We start from the raw sequence: 12002 nt of genomic DNA on the forward strand, positions 1-12002 counted from the left end.
GTTTTTGTAGAGAATTTTGTGAAGCAAAGTCTTGTAGAATTTTGTCATGATGGAAAATAGCTATGGAAAATCTTGGGTGGCATTGGAAGATCTAACAAGTCATCTTGAGTAGTTATTTGATTACATAATGTAATTGAAAACTTTTTCATGTTTGCAAAGTATGCAATTAATGCAAGTTCAAGTGGATGGAATAAATGGAGTACAAAATTGATTTTCACTTCATTGTGAATACATTTGAAGTGAAGAGCTCTTAGAATAAAATTGTCAAAGTGATTCTGAAGCAAATCCTATTTTTAGAAAGAGGTATTTTATCATTTTCCTACAAATTTATTTGGTCAAAGTTCAAATTTGATAGAATCATGGATATATCAGTAGTGAACAATGTTGAGAATGAGGATACACCTAAGTTGAAGGTTGTTTTCATGAAACCTACTAAAGGAAACCCTAACTCAGTGTTATCTACCACTCCGAACAATGTGGTTTTGGAAATATTATGATAGGCTAAGTTATTGAGAGGGGAGGGGTGAATCAATAACTTAAAAAACTTATTCCTTAACTAGCAATTAATCCTTCATGTGTAGTCTGATCTAATTGCATACATGATAAATTCAAAACATTAAAGAATTCATAAAACTTTGACACACAATTTGGTGACCCAAAAGACCTTCCAAATAGAAAGTAAAACTTGGGTGGGGATGATACCCACAAGCTTTAGTACTAGAGTATAAAGTTGGCTTGTTAAGGCTTACAATGATCACTTCTAATGATCTACCCTATTAGGAGCAATAAGGACTGCTAGGTCCACCTTGCAAAAGGATTTACAAGAATACAATGAAGTATGCACTTAGTAGAGAGATTTACCTAAGACTGTTAAGTGTACCTTGTGAAAGGATTTGACTGATCCACCTATTAGGATGAAACAACAGTTGATCTCTAATCTACAACTTGGTTTACTGAATGAGATTCCTTTGATTATAGAAATCACCTTATTGTGATAGATAAATCTTTACTGCTCCTTATACTGTTGTAACCATTGTAAATCACTCTTTTTCTCTTCTCTACTTATTACATTACTTCCATATCATACATTGGATGTGATACAATATGTTACATATATACCAATCCAATTTAAAAATTACAAAGTTGGCCACAATACAAGTTTACACAAAAATCACAAAGTCGGCCCAACTGTAGGAACTCAGGTTTTGAAGATTGGCTCGGTGAGGTTCTAACACTTGACATCCACTGTCAATGCTCAACATCATCATGCACTCAGTAGACGTAGAAGCTCAATCCATACTGATCACTTTCAAGTAGTCTTGAACTCAGTATGCATTGGTGATTCAATGAATACTGTGAAACTCGGCATATAAACTAAATCACTCAATTTTTACTACATAGCTCAATCAATGCCATCACTATGATTTTAGTATAAAATGAGTAACTTGGTTAACAATGATTAGCTCGGTTAACACTAGACTCTCATCACAATAACTGCAAACTCAGTAAGCACTGCAGAACTTAGTTTGTACTAATAAACTTGACATATATTGAGATGCTTAATTTATACTATTGATCAATACCTTGGTAGTAATTTTTTGGCACAAACTGAATACTATGCATTGGACTCAGTAGCAACTGTACAATTTAGTAGATACTGAAATACTTGGTTAACACTGTTAACTGTACAATGTGCTCAGTAGATACTTAAAATCTAAATAAGTGTATGTCAGTAATAAAAAACATGACTAAAATGTTAACAATCTCCCCATTTGGCATTAGTGACAAAAACACTTATCTGTCAAAACTAAATCCAAAAAAATTTCCATCACCTTATGTCTCTAACTTGATAGAGTATACTATTTTTGTGTTTTTTCAAAATTGGTTTTGTAAGAGATGTACCTCTGAGTATTTGTAGATGAATAATATTATACTGCTCCCCCATACAGTATACTAAACATCATTTCACATCTGATATATACATTTCTCCTCTTTTCTATACATCTTCTCTCCTTTACACAATATACATCTGCTCTACAATATACATCTTCTCTCCCTTTTTGACATTACTACCAAAGATGTATGCTATATATGTATATTATACCGTAATGCCAAAATTTGACAATAAATTTGAATGTACCTTCAAAATTATTGCCAATGTCTTGTCCCAATTCTCTTGCAACACCTTGTATGTGTGCAATGCAATTTGCACATTCCTGCTATAGTTCTATCATGTGGTCTACAATGGAGAAGTTGTTGTCATGGATGAGCATTTTAGCATGTGTAATGCATTTTAGAAATGCATCCATGTTTGGGAGAATCATACTCTATATATCTATTAATGTAGCTCGTATTCTTGTCTCTTCTTCTAGCAATTCTATCTACATATCAGTCAAGAATCTGATCTTGGTGAAATGGGCAGAGCTATAGCTCAGGTCAAGTTGCAACTATTGTGCACTTTCCTTCAGATCTTCATCAATATTTGATAGATTATCTTTTATTTCCTTAGTGAAATTTGAGATATCATAGAGTTTACTGAATAGAGAAGACACATTGTTGCAAGAGGTCTCCAGTGAGCCTAGAATAGTAGATAATTCTACCCGATGGATAAAAATTTGTTGAGAAATAAGTTCCAAAACTTTATTCTCAAACTTCTTCTCAACTCTCTGTAGCAATTTCTCTTGTTTATTTAAATCATTATTGAATTTTTGGACTACCTCTACTAACTGGTTCAAAATTGGTTGAGAAGTATCAACCTCTACATTTAATTCCTCTATAAGGATATTCTTTGCATCTTTTATTATTTGGAATTCTTTGTTCCTTTCTTCTCCAAGCCTTTGCTACTTGGCTTTCTTTTAAAGAATTTCTCCAAAAACATGTATTTGATTAGGATTGAGATTTGAGATGCCCCAATTTGGAAATACAATCTCCTCATCAAGATCTATGTTTTCTTCCTTCTCTTTTCCTTTACTCAAAAATCTTGTACTCGGTTGAGACTTGGTCTCAATTGTCTTTGCACTTATTAATTGCATGCCAACTTTGGAAATAATTGTATAAATGGTAGGACTAGCTATAGATACTATACTTACTACCGAAATACCTATAGTAGAAATACCTAGATTTACCAAAAATGATGTAGAGGGAAGTATTGGCTGCTCGATAGATGAAGTGCTTGTCACTTCAGTCAATGAACTACTAAGATGGATGGGTGCAGAAATTGATTGAGTGCTTGTGCCAACTATGTTTGTCACAATCAATCCTGTTGAAGCTTTCTTCGAGCTTGATGTTTTCAGTGCTTTGCTTGGAGAATGAGGAAGTGAGGCTATGACTGCTATAGCAATTTTCACTAGGTTAGTCTCCTTAGTATCTTGTACATCTTCCTTGCTAGCTTCTTGCCCCTGTTCCTCTTCATCATCATCATAATTGTCATAATGAGTAACATTTTCATTATCAATTTCTTCATCCTTTTCTTCTTCATTATCACCTTCATCCTTGTCACTAACATTGACAACAAAATCACTCAGCTTGCAAAGAAGATAAATGTTCTTCCACACATTTGTAGTGTTCCTTACTACATTTTCAATGTGATTCAACAATAAGAGACAAGTGTTGAATCTCAAAGTAAGCTTTTCTTCATTTTTCTTCAAAGATTCCTTTACCTCCTTGTCATCTAAACTTAGCATGAGTTGCCTCAGGGTGTGCTCATATATGTCTAATGTAGTTTTCATGACATTCTCCCATCTTGGCTTGATCTTCTTGTTGACATTCCAATCATGTTTTTTATTAGTGACATACACTTATTTAGATTGTAAGTATCTACCGAGCATATTGTACAGTTAATAGTGTTAACCAAGCATTTCAGTTGCTACCAAGTTCTACAGTTACTACCAAGTCTTTTGGACAAATTTTAGTTTGCACCGAGTAGTTACTACTATGGTGATGATTAGAAATATAAATTGAGCATCTCAATGTATGCCAAGTTTACCAATGCAAACTAAGTTGTACAGTCCTTACCGAGTTCATAGTTGATGTGATGCAAATCTAGTGTTAACTGAGCTACTTGATGTTAACTAAGAAAAATGACTCATTTTACACTAAGCTCGTAGTAATAGCATTAACCAAGCTATGCAGTATGAATCAAGTGATTCAATTTATATACCGTGTTTCACAATATTTGTCAAGTCACCAGTGCAGACCAAGTTCAAGACTACTTGGAAGTGATCAGTATGGACCGAGCTTCTATGTCTACTGAGTGCATGACAATATTGAGCATTGACAATAGATGTGAAGTATGAAAACCTTATTGAGACAGTCTTTAGAACCCGAGTTTCTACATTTTGGTCGGCTTTGTAATTTTTGTGTAAACTTGTATTGTGGCAAACTTTGTAATTTTTAATTGGATTGGTATATATGTAATATATTGTATCACATCCAATGCAATGAGTATAAGTAATGTAATAATATGAGAAAAATAGAAAGGTGAATTACAAAGGCTACAATAATATAAGGAGCAGAAAAGATTTATCTATCACAGTAAAGTGATTTGTACACATAGAGGAATCTCATTTAGCAAACTAAGTTGTAGATTAGAGATTAGCTACTACTTCATCCTAACAGGTGGATCGATCAAATCCTTTAATAAGGTAGACCTAACTATCTTGTGTAAATCTCTTTATCGAGTGCATAATTCATTGTATGTTTGTAAATCCTTTTGCAAGGTGGACCTAGCAGTCCTTATTGCTCCTAATAGGGTAGATCATCCGAAGTGATCATTGTAAGCCTTAATAAGCCAATTTTATACTACAGTACTAAAGCTTGTGGGTATTATCCCCACCCTAGTTTTACTTTCTATTTGGAAGGTTTTTGGGTCATCAAATTGTGTGTCAAAAGTGTTATGAATGCTTTAATGTTTTTAGTTTCTCATGCATGCAATTAGATCAAAATTCATATAAATGATTAATTGCTAATTAAGGATTAGGTTTTATTTATTACTAATTCATTGCTCCAGTCTCAATAACTTAGCCTATCATAATATTTCCAACAATTGGTATTAGAGATTTGTGGTTCTCAAAGAAAAAGTTTAACAGCTTGAGCAAAGGTCAAAAGTAATGGAGGTATTCAGAATTGACAAGGCTATTGACAATGAGAAGCTAGATTTGGAATTGGCTATTGGACAACTCAAGAAAGCAAAAGAGGAACTCTCTCAATCCCTGAAAAGAAGAAAAGATCTTGCAATCCAGATGAATGATCCACTCTACATTGAAGACATCCATTCAAGCAATTAAAATGAAGTTGATGAAGCAATCAAAGAACTATTTGAAAAGAATAGTATTCTTCAAGAAGAACTAAGAAAACTAAGAATAGAGAAAGAAATTCAGTCAATAAGATTGTGTGAAAACATGGAAGAGAAAAACAAGATAAGAGAAGAGATAGAAGGAAAGAACAATGAAATTCAAAACCTATCCCTTCAGCAAGTAGACTTTATTGATTGGCTTACCAATGAAAATGAAGAAATAATTAATCTAAGATCAGAGAATAAAAGATTATAGAATGATCTAAACACTAAAAGGAAAACCAATGAAAGGATGATAAAATCTCAAGTAGACATAAATCAGTTGAATGAGCAAAGTCATTACAAACAAAAAGGAAAAGTAGTAATTGGATATATAAAAGAAGGTGAATCATCTAAACAAGGAGATCAAAAGAATCAATGACCTACCTATAGGAACTATGGTAAGATAGGTCATACATCAAACAAATTCTGGAGCAATGGGAAAGCAAAATTTAATGGAAAATGCTACAATTGTAATTAGCATGGTCATAGAGGAAATGAATGCAAAGAGAAACCAAAGTTTGAAGGAAAATGTCACAAATGTAAGAAGCATGGGAACAAGTCATTAGAATGCAAAACTAAGACATTGAATATAGCATAAGAGATTGTAAAAGCTATATTTTGTTGGGCCTATAACACTTGGTGTAGATGTCATTACTATGGAGAATTTGGACACATCAGAATAAATTGTGAGAAACATCGCATGAGGAAGAGAGATACTACTAGAAGATGTTTTATTTGTACAAAACTTGGTCATCTTGCCAAGAACTATATGAATACTAGAAGAATTGAAGATTGAAAGAAGGCAAAAGATGATAACATCAAAAAGAAGACAAGACAACTATAGGTTCCAAAATCTTCTAAAAGTACAAGTCCAAGTAATGATCATCAAGTCACTCAAGAATTGGGTGATTCCACCATTTCCATTTAAATTCTCATAAGAGAATTGGAACTAGGATACTAAAGAAGACATCTAATATGAGTTCCAATTGATAGGATGAAAGATCCATATTAGCATTTTAGATGTAAAGGGATCACCTAGTAAGAGATGGAAGTCACTACCAAGTTACCATTCTTACTAAGTGAGGTCAGTTTATAGACTCTACTGAGCAAGGTCAGGAGTAACAAATTTTTTTGTAGTTACCAAGTCACAAAAGGCTACCAATTATTCAATGCAAGCAATGTGGATGATGTTCTATCATTGGAGTGATAATTTGTACTAGGCATTTATGGAAAAAAATGATAAAAAGGGTGAAATCAAAGTCATTCCTCACTATGAATTTTTGAGAGCTCTTTGTGTAGAGCGATCTTCAGAGCATTCAAGAAATTTGAGTGAATTTTTACTAAAATTTTTTTGTATTCTCTCAAACCCTACCAAGAAAAGATGGCATCCACCACCAGCAAATCAAAAAGAGACTCAGACATGTTGGTTCAAGGTGTGGAATTGTAGGCACTATATTTCAAGTTGACTCCTGTAGTTGTAGAAACCCTAGATCTAACTGGAGTGTAGTTACAAATTCATCAAAAGATACTATTAGTCACTGATATTTTTTCATCTCAAATGTTCCATTGAAGATATTGAAACATTAGAAATGGATCAATGTTTGAAGGAGTTATGCATTGATGGTGTGTTGGAACCTGAGCATCAACATCTCGAGACAAAAGGTTTAACTCACATTCCTCATATGCCACAAGATTTCCAAGTAAAATGGATAAGATTTATCCTTATTCATGTGCACAATGGTTAGTTGTGGTTGGAACAACCAATTTTGATAACTAAGAAAATGATCCATAGGATCACTGGTCTTTTGATGTTGAAAAAAAGAAAAATGACTAAAACCCTAGATCAGGTTGAACTGGAAAAGAAAACCCTTGTCGAGTGGGATGGAAGGGGAATGGAGACAAGCTATGTCATTAAAATGGAATTGAAGTTTGGCATACATGTCATATCCCACAAAATCTATAGTTTAAGAATATTGAACAAGGTATCTTGTGAATTAGTTGATTTGGCATACAAGATGGTCAAAAATAATCTGTCACTTGACCTTCCCGAGTTACTATTGAACTAGTTCAACAAAAACATGGAGAGCATCAAAAATTCCAAGAACAATCCATGTAAGTTTGGATCACTATTGACTTGTTTTTTTTTCTATGTTGAGAAGTTCTTCCCATCAAAAGGTATTGTAGTTTGGAGAAAAGATGTACTGGTTCTTTATCAGATCAATGAGTACATTACTGAAATGGGAGAGAATTATGCAAGCATTATGGACAACTACTTTGATGCATTCAAATAAAATATGAATAACAGATTCTGGATTCCAAAGAAGTTAGTTGAGTATTACAAAGATGATGTTTGTTTAAAGGTTGATAGTGACAAAGTTTACATATAGGCAATTAGGCCAAGAATAGCATGGATAAAACCTCTAAGATATGAAGTGAACATTGATGAAGCCAAAGACATAATTGAGGCATTAATAAATGAGCCAATTTATCCTAAAGCTACTTACTTTGGTACCTATACTAAGGCAAAGGCTAGGATAGAACTAGAAATCAAACTTCCTCAGGTAGTTAACAAAGGAAAGAAGAGGATTGCTAAACTGAAAAGTAGTTCCATTCTTCTGTTAACTAAAGAAAAAGGAGAGGATGAAGAAGAAGATGATGAAGAAAAATTAGAGGAACAAGAGCCACTAAAGAAGAAAGGTAAGGTAATTATTACCAAGCCTTCTAAGACATCTACTATTGTGTTCACTATGGGATCATCCATGAAGAAAGCAGATAAAGAAGGAGGAGACATAATCTTCAAGAGGTCTCCACCCACCTTTGAAGAAAGGATAAAGGATTTAGAATTAGGATCTGGAATTACAAATTTCAAGGCACTGAAATATGAGACTAGGATTGCAGAGGAGTAGAAGCAAAAAGAAGATATATTAATATCCAAGATGGTAAGTTGAAGTACTCACTTGACCAACTAGCTTAGTAGATTCCTAATGCTTTGATGGAAAAGATTAAGCCAAGATGGAAGCATGCCATGCAAATTGCAAAAGATATATATGAGTAGACTCTAAGACAACTCATACCAAATTTGGATGACAAGGAGGTGAAGGAATCGTTGAAGAAGAATGAAGAAAAACTAACTATAAGATTCAACACTTGTCTTATACTATTGAAAGACATTGAGCATGTTGTGAAGAATGCTACAAACACATGGAAGAATGTCTATCTTCTTCACAAGACAAGTTATTTTGTAGTTAGTGTAAGTGATAAGGATGATGATGATGATTAGGAGAAAGATGAAGAGATTGATAATGAAGAGGTGAGACATTTTGACAATGTAGATGATGAAGATGCACAAGATACTAAGGAGATTGACCCAATTAAGATTATTGCAATGGTCATAGCCTCACTTTCTCATTCTCCAAGAAAAAAATTGAAAATACCAAGCCTAGAGATAACTTCAGTAGGATTGATTGTGACCAATACTGAAAGCACAAGCACTCAATTAGTCTATGCACCTATCTAGCTTAGTAATTCATTGATAGTAGTGCCAAAAACTTCATCTACCAAGAAAAAAGCTCTTCCCTCTACATCAATTTTGGCTACATCAAATATTTATACCACTGGTATTTTATTGAGTGTAGTATCCACTTTTTCAGCAAGTTCTACCATTTCTACATTTTTTCCCATTCCTACCATGCAAGTAATAAGTGAAAGGATAGTTGAGACCAAGCCTCAACTAAGCACAAAATTTTTGGGAAAAGGAAAAGAGAAGGAAGAAGATATAGATCTTGATGAGGAGATTGTAATTCCTAAATGAGACATCTCAAAGATAAATCTAGATCAGATGCATGTTTTTGGAGAACTTCTTCAAAAGAAGGCCAAGAAACAAAGGCTTAGAGAGGAAAGAAACAAGGAATTTAAAATAGTTAAGGATGCTAAGAATATACTAGAAGAGGCTCTAGGCATAGACGTTGATACTTCTCAACCAATTTTGTATCACTTAGTAGAGGTAGTCCATAAATATAATGAAGATTTGGATGGACAAGACAAATTGTTGCAAAAAGTTGAGAAAAATTTTGAGAATAAAGTTTTAGAACTTATTCATCAACAAATTTCCATTCATTAAGTAGAATTATCTACTATTCTAGGCTCTCTAGAGACCTCCTACATCAATATATCTTTATTTTTTTGGTAAACTATGCGATACATCAATTTTCACAAAAGAAATAAGAGATAAATTGTCAAAGATTGATGAGGATCTAAAGGAAAGTGCACAACATTTCAACTTGACCTGAGTTCAAGCTCTGCCCACTTTAATAAGATCATGTTTCAGACATATATGCAGGCATAATTACTAAGAGAAGAGGCAAGGATAAGATTTGCATTGATAGATATTTAGAACATGATTCTCCCAAACATGGATGCACTACAGAAGCACATTGTGCATTCAAAAATGCTCATCCATAACAAAAAATTCTCCATTGCAAACTATATGATAGAATTGTCAGCAAAAGTGTAGATTGTGTTACACACATGCAAGGTGCTGCAAGAGAATTGAGACAAGACTTTGGTGCTTATCCTAAAGGTACATTCAGATTTCTTGTCACATTTTGACATTACTATGTAAAGTATATATAGCATAAATATTTGGCATTAATGTCAAAAAGGGGAGAAGATGTAAGAAGATGTAAGGAGAAAGGGTGAGAAGATTGTAGAGAAAAAATTATATTGTATAAAAGGGAGAAGATGTATTTAGATGTATTGTGAAAAAAAATGTAAATTATAATATATAATATGTATGGGGGAACATTTCATGTATAGAAATACATCTCTTACAAAACCAATTTTGAAAAATCTTAAAAAGGGGAACTCTATTGAGTTAGAGATGTAAGGTGATGGATAAAGATGTTTTTGAACATTCTTGAATTCAACTTTGACTAATAAGTGTTTTTGTCACTAATACTAAAGGGGGAGATTGTTGACATTCCACTCATGTTTGTTATTAGTGACATACACTTATTAGATTGTAAGTATCTACTGAGCATATTGTATAGTTAATAGCGTTAACAAAGCATTTCAATTTCTACCGAGTTCTACAGTTGTTACCGAGTCCTTTGGATAGATTTTAGTTTGCACCGAGTAGTTACTACTATGGTGATGACCAGTAGGGTAAATTGAGCATCTCGGTGTATGCTGAGTTTACCAATGCAAACCGAGTTATGCAATGCTTATTGAGTTTGCAATTGATGTGATGTAATTCTAGTGTTAACTAAGCTACTCAGTATTAACCAAGTGACTTAGTTTATACCAAGCTTGTAGTAATAGCATTAACTAAGCTATGTAGTGTGAATCAAGTGATTCACTTTATATGTTGAGTTTCATAGTATTCATCGAGTCACCAGTGCAAACTAAGTTCAAGACTACTTGGAAGTGATTAGTATGGACTAAGCTTCTATGTCTATAAAGTGTATGGTGATACCGAGCATTAATAGTTGATGTCAATTATCAGAACCTCATTGAGTCAATCTTCAGAACCTGAGTTTCTACACTTTGGCCAACTTTGTGATTTTGATGTAAACTTGTATTGTGGCCAACTTTGTAATTTGTAATTGGATTGGTATATATGTAATTTATTGTATCACATCCAATGTAATGAATGGAAGTAATGTAATAATAAGAGAAAAATAGGAAAGTGAATTACAAAAGCTACAATCGTATAAGGAGTAGCAAAGATTTATCTATCATAGTAAGGTGATTTGTACACTTAGAGGAATCTCATTCAGAAAACCAAGTTGCAGATCAAAGATTAGCTATTGCTTCATCCTAATAGGTGGATTAGTCAAATCCTTTAACAAAGTAGACCTAATAGTCTTGTGTAAATCTCTTTACCGAGTGCATACTTCATTGTATGTTTGTAAATCCTTTTGCAAGGTGGACCTAGCAGTCCTTATTGCTCCTAACAGGGTAGATCATCCAAAGTGATCATTGTAATCCTTAACATGCCAACTTTATATTGCAGTACTAAAGCTTGTGGGTATCATCCCACCCTAGTTTTACTTTCTATTTGGAAGGTTTTTGGGTCATCAAATTGTGTGTCAAAAGTGTTATGAATGCTTTAATGATTTCAGTTTCTCATGCATGTAATTAGATTAGAATTCACATGAAGGATTAACTACTAATTAAGGATTAAGTTTTATTTGTTACTAATTCAGCCCTCCCCTCTCAGTAACTTAGTCTATCATACTATTTCCAACACTTCTCCATTAGATCACTCAAAATATTCTAAACGAGCTGTTCTAGAGAGTACTTCCATTTACCCATTTTAGATATTAACTCATCTTCTATTTGTATTTTCTCTTCCACAGTTCTAGTTTCATACTTTAGTGCCTTAAAATTTGGTATGCAAGATCTTGATTCTAATTCCTTCATTCTTTCCTCAAAAGTAGGTAGAGGTCTTTTAAAGATTATATCTCCTCCTTCTTTATCTTCTTTCTTCCCAAATGATCTTCTTGTAAACACAACAATAGATGACTTGGTAGGCTTGGTAATACTTACCTTAATTTTCTTCTTTAGTGGCTCTTCATCCTCTAATTTATCTTCATCTTCTACTTCTTTATCCTCAATATCATCTCCTTTGCCTTCAGTCAACAGAAGAGTGGAACTAGTTTTTAGT

The sequence above is a fragment of the Cupressus sempervirens genome, chromosome 1 (assembly GCF_028749045.1).
Source record: "Cupressus sempervirens isolate cs-2001-9-10 chromosome 1, ASM2874904v1, whole genome shotgun sequence".
NCBI classification, from domain to species: domain Eukaryota; kingdom Viridiplantae; phylum Streptophyta; class Pinopsida; order Cupressales; family Cupressaceae; genus Cupressus; species Cupressus sempervirens.